The sequence below is a fragment of the Brassica napus genome, chromosome A5, assembly GCF_020379485.1.
Source record: "Brassica napus cultivar Da-Ae chromosome A5, Da-Ae, whole genome shotgun sequence".
Lineage (NCBI taxonomy): Eukaryota > Viridiplantae > Streptophyta > Magnoliopsida > Brassicales > Brassicaceae > Brassica > Brassica napus.
Window position 1 is genome coordinate 12,496,406 of NC_063438.1, and position 7,500 is coordinate 12,503,905.

The following is a 7,500-nucleotide window of genomic DNA, read 5'->3' on the forward strand; positions in this document are numbered from 1 at the left end:
CATGCTACAAAGGTCGGAGTTTCGTGGTCTAAACGGATGTCTACAGCAACTTTTGATCAACACTTGACATCCTAAACTCTTTGTTTGTTATGAACATGTGTGGATTGCCATTAACCAAGACAAGAAGAGATGGCCTATCAGGCCACAACCAGGCCCAACCACAGCCGTGTCCAAGAGGAGAGAGAGAGAGAGCCGACTTCAAGAGAGAGAGAGGCGGCCACAAGCTTAGAGAGAAAAGGAAACCCTTTCCTTTTCCTAGTAGATGTAATCTTTCCTTTTATGTATTTAGTAGATTTCCTATTTCATGTAGGATTAGGATAAGTACTCTTTCCATTTATCTCTATCTTGTAATCCTTATATAAGGAACCCCCATTGATGATTAATAACATAGAAGAAATATTCAGTCTCAAACCTTCGTTCACAACACGTTATCAGCACGATAGACTCTAAATCCCTGAGACAAAACCATAACCCAAAATCCGTCACACATAAACCCTAAATCAGGCGGAACTTCAAATCGATCGATCTCTCCAACCCCGACGAACCAGACGACGAGCCACGTATCAAATTGAAGCTCTTGACGAGACGAATCCATCACCGCAAACCGTTTGTCGCTCCGATCTCAGACGCGCCCACACTCGCAGAAACAATACACGGCGCCGACTTAAGTTCTTGGAACCCTAATCCGAGCCAACAAGATTTTTCTATCCAAATTCAAATCTTGTGAAAGATAAGTTCATCATACCTTAGTTATTTGATGATACCTTGTTTAGATTATGATGTTCATGTAATCTAATACTCTTTGTTTTTATTGTTTCATGAGCTGAAGAGGAGTTAGTGCGAAGAACCCTAAATTGTTCTCGCTTGAGTTCTGGCTTGCATACATCCGATCAGATCCAGCCCTAAGGTGTTTCTGATCCTAGACGTCCTCAGCTCCCTGTTCAAAACAAAGCCAGTCCACGTTCCAAGTGAGACAGCTCGCAATCCAGATCAGCTTGCATTCGCGAAACAGACAGCACGCGTCCGAGGTTTATCCGTCCATCTTGGTTGTCCGGTTCAACCCTACAAACAGAGGTATACCGATTAATCTGAGAACCTAGTGATCAAACCTAAAACCCTAAGAGTTCTTGATCAAACCCTAGAATCAATTGGAATTAAAATTGATCAACTCATAATCACTAGATTGAAATCTTGAGTGATTGAGGTTTAGGATTGATAGATTGATTGATAGATCTAATCTCTAAATTCGAAATCCTTAAAAGCCTTGAAACCCTTAATCGGCTACTTGAAAGTTTTAAGATCCTAAATCCTGTTTTGATTTCCTAAAGGTTTTGAAATCTTAAAAGATTGAAAGTTTAAAAATGATTTTTGAATGAGATTTAGGTTGCTAGATTGATTGATTCTAAAATCTAGTTGAAACATTACCAACCTTGAAATTGGTAAACTTGATATGTATTGTGTGGCATTGCGTTTTGTCATGAATCATATTGGACGACCGTAAGGTCTAATGCATTGCACACACACGTGGCCTTGTGCCCTTGATAGATTAAAAGCCGTGTGGCTTAATACATATCTAAGTGGCTGTATGGCCTAGCATCCGGATAGTCACATGACCCGGACTGCATCATGATCCGATCCTTAAGATCGTTGTATCACATAATAATCGTGAAAATCTAAGGCATCACATTTGAAAAGCAGTATGGCCTTATATCCGGATTGATATATAAACCGGATTGTATCATGAACCAATCTCTAAGATTGCTGTATCACACTAACATGGCCATGTGACCTGACTCACACCATGATCGATTGTTTTCATAGATGCGTAAGAACTTGTTTGTGGCCGAGCTTGCTATATCATGCGGCTGCATGAGCCACATTGTGAACCTAAATTTTAAATGACAATGTGACTCAGATATCGAAAAGGGATTTGGTGATACAATCACCAAGGAAAACAATGAGAATGAATTGGTACAGGATTCCATCATCTCATTGAAGGTCTAAAAGATCAGTACATCACTATGGAAAATCCACTAGACTTTGGGTATGCTTTACAGCATAGAAATTACCACCAGAAAACGGTGTTGCTTCCAAAGGCTAGAAATGACTAGAAGAATCTAAGATTGGGATTACAAAGTCATGGATGAGTACAACTCAGTCTTGCTTAAGACAGTCTCAATGCTGAGACTTTGTGGTGAAGTAGTAACCAAGAAAGAGTTACTAGAGAAGACCTATTCCACATTCAATGTGTTGAATGTCATATTGCAACAACAGTATAGAATAAAAGGCTTCACCACTTATACTGATCTAATCGCATGACTGCTTCTTGCATAGACCAAAATTTTCGATACGACTAGTCTTATTGCTTTATGATTGCAATTGTGTTTTAACCTAAGGATCATTCACGATTTTATATACAAAGGAATTAACCTTGAGTTTATTAAATCTTGCCTGATCTTACTTGAACATATGAATGTTTTTAAAGAGTTGCCTAAAGGGCATAAAACCGAGTAAGAAATCATGAAAGGTATAGAAAGCATAGTAAAGAAACTATGGCTAAGGCATTTGCCTATAAGGCATTATATACACCCAAAGAAAACGTGGTCCATTGAGCTATAATGAATGGTTTCCAAATAAGAAACAATGGACTAACTAGAAGGAAACAAGTTCCTTCAGATTTTGAAAGAAAAATCGCCTAAGACCTTGAAAGAAAGTGGTCGAGACTATACCAATGATCTCTACTGATTTAAACTATGCTACAAGATCAGTATGAAGAAAGGCAAGAGATGTGATGACCATATTGAGATAGCCCACGAAATTACACTATATGGCATGATAGGATTAGCCATCCTAAAGTTTAAACTTGATGCAAAGAAATTGTAAAGGCACCGAGTTATCCCGTAAAGATCTCACGTTGTGAAACATGTACACATAGGGAAACTCATTAGGCTTAATTATCCCAAGCACCACGAACTTATAGTATGTTCATGAGGGGGAGAGAGGATAAACCCATGATCAATACTACAAGTTCGTGTACTCGGCCATAAAGGGCCATTACCCGGCCAAAGAGAGGCCATGATGCAAACGGCCAAACCAAAGAGGCTATCACCTATAAACAGGTTAGCCACGACTTGGCCATGACTTGGCCGTGACTTGGTCTCATAGTGCAGCCTTGGCCGCACACAGTCCATGACTCGGCCGAAGAGACCATGAGAGATATAACAGCCTGGCTGCAAAGGCCATAACCGGCCGGAAAGACCATTACGTATAAAAGGTTCGGCCATTACCTATATGCTTGGGGACATAATGAATTTACATGTACAGAATGATAATAAGATCATATGCATCAGGCCATATAAGTGAGCATAGATATTCCCACCTAAAGAATGAATACGGGTCATTAAAACCAGACATACCATCTTAAGAGATTTTGAAATAAACCACCACATACATATATGTGCCGTCTAAGATGGAACCTCATAAGAGGACTGGGAATATATGTTGGATAGGAGTAACACTTTCTCCACGAATTCAAAGAGACCTTGAGCCAAAACATGGGTGATTGAATAAAGGCCAGGTACGGATTGCATGACAAATGAATCCGACTATCCAAACATATAAAGGAGAAAGATTATAAGCTGGATAAAGAAAGAGTAAAGGAATGATAAGAATGGTTTTAACCATCATTGTCTTGGCAAGATCCTCGGACAAGAGAATATGATTTAAGACGTCCAAAGAAAGATTATACAAAGCTATCCAATTGAGAAGCTAATCGAGATGCTAGACACTGACCCGAAAAGAATGATTAAGTCATAACCAGCTTAGCACCAAATGAAACGTCCTAGAAGAGACATAGTCAAGTTGCTATAGACAAGATAGACCAAGTGTTCCATAAGAGTAAGGAAACTCGGATAGAAATAAAAGGTGCATAGAATGATAGATCCGAAGTTATAAGAGAAACCATACAGACATTGAGAAAAGGCTGCGCAGCTACACATCTAAGGTACCAAACTATGTAGTCTTGGGACGCCAAGCTACTAGGTAACAAAGGTCCTGGATAATGAAATCTCAAAGTGATCAGATCATGTCTGGAACATAATGGAACCTCATATGAAAGTGTCGACACACATACATAAAGAGTTGTACATAAAGATACATAAAGAGAATAGCACTTGAACATAAAGAGATAAGCGAGGATCATGAACCCACGATTGAGTACTCACCATACAATCATAGAATCATAAAGATTATAAAGAATAGAAAGATAAACGTGGAGGTTCAAAGTATCTAAAGAGAGATGAGCGTATTGGCCATGTACATATACAGAAACGCCATCCGATAAAACCAGTGAAATAGATGGATCTTGTGAGGAAAGAAACCGTGAGAGAGGACACATGATCACGTGGCCTAGAGTGCCCATGTCCACCTACTAACAGCATTAGATCATAGCTTGTTACACAAGGTACTCACAGAGATCAAAGGAACAGATTACAAGGAGATAAACTCCTATGTGGTGATTGCTGCTACAAAATTAAAAATTGACAAAGGTCTGGTCATAAAGAAAGAAAATAGATACAAAGATGTAGTAAGCAGCATATGGATCACTGGATAAGATAAGATAGAATGAAAGAACAGCTTCGTTCCTAAGCTGATTCATGGACTAAACAGCAGCTGCATATAGTAAAAGAAATTGATCACACATGATCATTGATTTTGGAGTTGTATAAAAGACAATCCAATAAACAGTCCATATACATAAGAGGTTTTATAAGAAATTCCTTGTGCTTATACTAAACCTAAAGGAGGTTAGTAAATATAGAATGAAATCTATGTGGGAGACTGGCTAAAACGTCCAGCACACCAGCTGAGAGCATCCGGCTCTCTGGCCAAAAGCGTCCAGCCCTTAGGCTATAAGCGTCCGGCTCTGTCCATCCAAGGACATCCGGCTCATATCCTTTGATCACGAGCTAGTAGGGAAATAATCAACCATCAGGTTGTGATCCAATAATCAGATCCCTTAAGTAAGGATCCGGCATAGCAGAACAGTCTACTGCTGTATGATCTATTCCCATAAGACTCTGTCATGGGATTGAGAAGAAATATTTAATCAACCGGATACAAAGTATTGTAGTCCATAAGCTCGTTGAAGTCCATGACCTAATAATATATATTCAGCGTGTGATATGATCCACAGCAACTAAGGTCATGAGACGCCATTAAGATTGGAATAAGGCATTACCTAAGGCAAGAAAGATCGATGTCCATACATGAGAGTGTTCGGCCACAGAGCCATGATAAGAGATTATAAAACCTCAAGGCAATAATCATTGAACATTCATAAGATTAATAAGTGGACAAGTATGGACGTGGCCTATGAACTGGACATGGATCAGCCAGATTGAAACATGGTCAAATGGTAAACATAAATCACCAAAGTAAAGAGTTCGAAAGTAGACAAACACGTCTAGACCATGGACACATACAAACACGTTTTGCAAAGACCTAATAGTGATCCCTGAGGACAATGTGATAGACATTGCTTAGCACACATGCTTAACCGGAACACTACATGTCAAAGGACATGAGAAACGACCTAAGAGGTCTAAGTGGTCTCAATTACGGTTCAGTACAGAAACTGACCGATTACTCCCATTCTATACAGATAGGATAGATCACGCATTAGATGCGTGGAATGTAGAACCTACACCGAGGTTCACATCAGGGGGAGTAGTGCGTGTTGTACTCTTTTTCCTTCATCATGGTTTTGTCCCACTGGGTTTTCCTCCCACTGGGTTTTCCTGATAAGGTTTTAACGAGGCAACATGAAGCGTACTACGGATCCTGTATGGATATAGTTATGAGGGGGAGTGTCGTGCGTTGTACTCTTTTTCCTATCTACGGTTTCCATTTTTCCCACCTTGGGTTTTGGTTTTCCTAGAAAGGTTTTAATGAGGCAACATCGTGCATGATACAAATCACATATGGTTATGGCATCCAAGGGGGAGTGTTATGAACATGTGTGGATTGCCATTAACCAAGACAAGAAGAGATGGCCTATCAGGCCACGACCAGGCCCAACCACAGCCGTGTCCAAGAGGAGAGAGAGAGAGCCGACTTCAAGAGAGAGAGAGGCGGCCACAAGCTTAGAGAGAAAAGGAAACCCTTTCCTTTTCCTAGTAGATGTAATCTTTCCTTTTATGTATTTAGTAGATTTCCTATTTCATGTAGGATTAGGATAAGTACTCTTTCCATTTATCTCTATCTTGTAATCCTTATATAAGGAACCCCCATTGATGATTAATAACATAGAAGAAATATTCAGTCTCAAAACTTCGTTCACAACATTGTTGACATATTTTTGATGTTTCCTTTCAGAAAACTTTCTTCAAAAATATTAATTTTTGCATTTTTGGCTTCTCGGGTGATTTTGGCTGTCCGTGGGTGATTTTGGCCCACGTGGGCTGTCTGTTCAGTACACACGGACGTCCGTGTGTGTCCGTCAGCACACACAGGACGTCCGTGGCCGTCCGTCAGCACACACAGGACGTCCGTGGCCGTCCGTCAGCACACACAGGACGTCCAGCTGTCCATCAGTACACATATCAGCACGCTCCGTGGACTGTTCGGGTGATTTTGGCCCACGTGGGCTGTCTGTTCAGTACACACAGGACGTCCGTCAGCACACGCAGGACGTCCGTGGCTGTCCGTGTGTGTCCGTGTGTCCGTCAGTGCACACAGGACGTCCGTCAGCACACACAGGACGTCCGTCAGCACACGCAGGACGTCCGTGGCTGTCCGTGTGTGTCCGTGTGTCCGTCAGTGCACACAGGACGTCCGTCAGCACACACAGGACGTCCGTCAGCACACGCAGGACGTCCGTCAGCACACGCAGGACGTCCGTGGCTGTCCGTGTGTGTCCGTGTGTCCGTCAGTGCACACAGGACGTCCGTCAGCACACACAGGACATCCGTCAGCACACGCAGGACGTCCGTCAGCACACGCAGGACGTCCGTGGCTGTCCGTGTGTGTCCGTGTGTCCGTCAGCACATGCAGGACGTCCGTCAGTACGCACAGGACGTCCGTCAGCACACAAAGGACGTCCGTGGCCGTACGTCAGTACACAGAGGACGTCCGTGGCCGTCCGTCAGCACACACAGGACGCCCGTCAGTACACAGAGGACGTCCGTGGCCGTCCGTCAGCACACACAGGGCGTCCGTCAGCACACGCAGGACGTCCATGTGTGTCCGTGTGTCCGTCAGTACACACAGGACGTCCGTCAGAACACACAGGACGTCCGTCAGTACACACAGGACGTCCGTCAGCACACACAGGACGTCCGTGGTCGTCCGTCAGTACACATATCAGCATGCTGGCCCTTCCTGTGGACTGTTCGGGTGATTTTGGCCCACGTGGGCTGTCTGTTCAGTACACACAGGACGTCCGTCAGCACACGCAGGACGTCCGTGCCTGTCCGTTAGCACACACAGACTGTCCGTGGA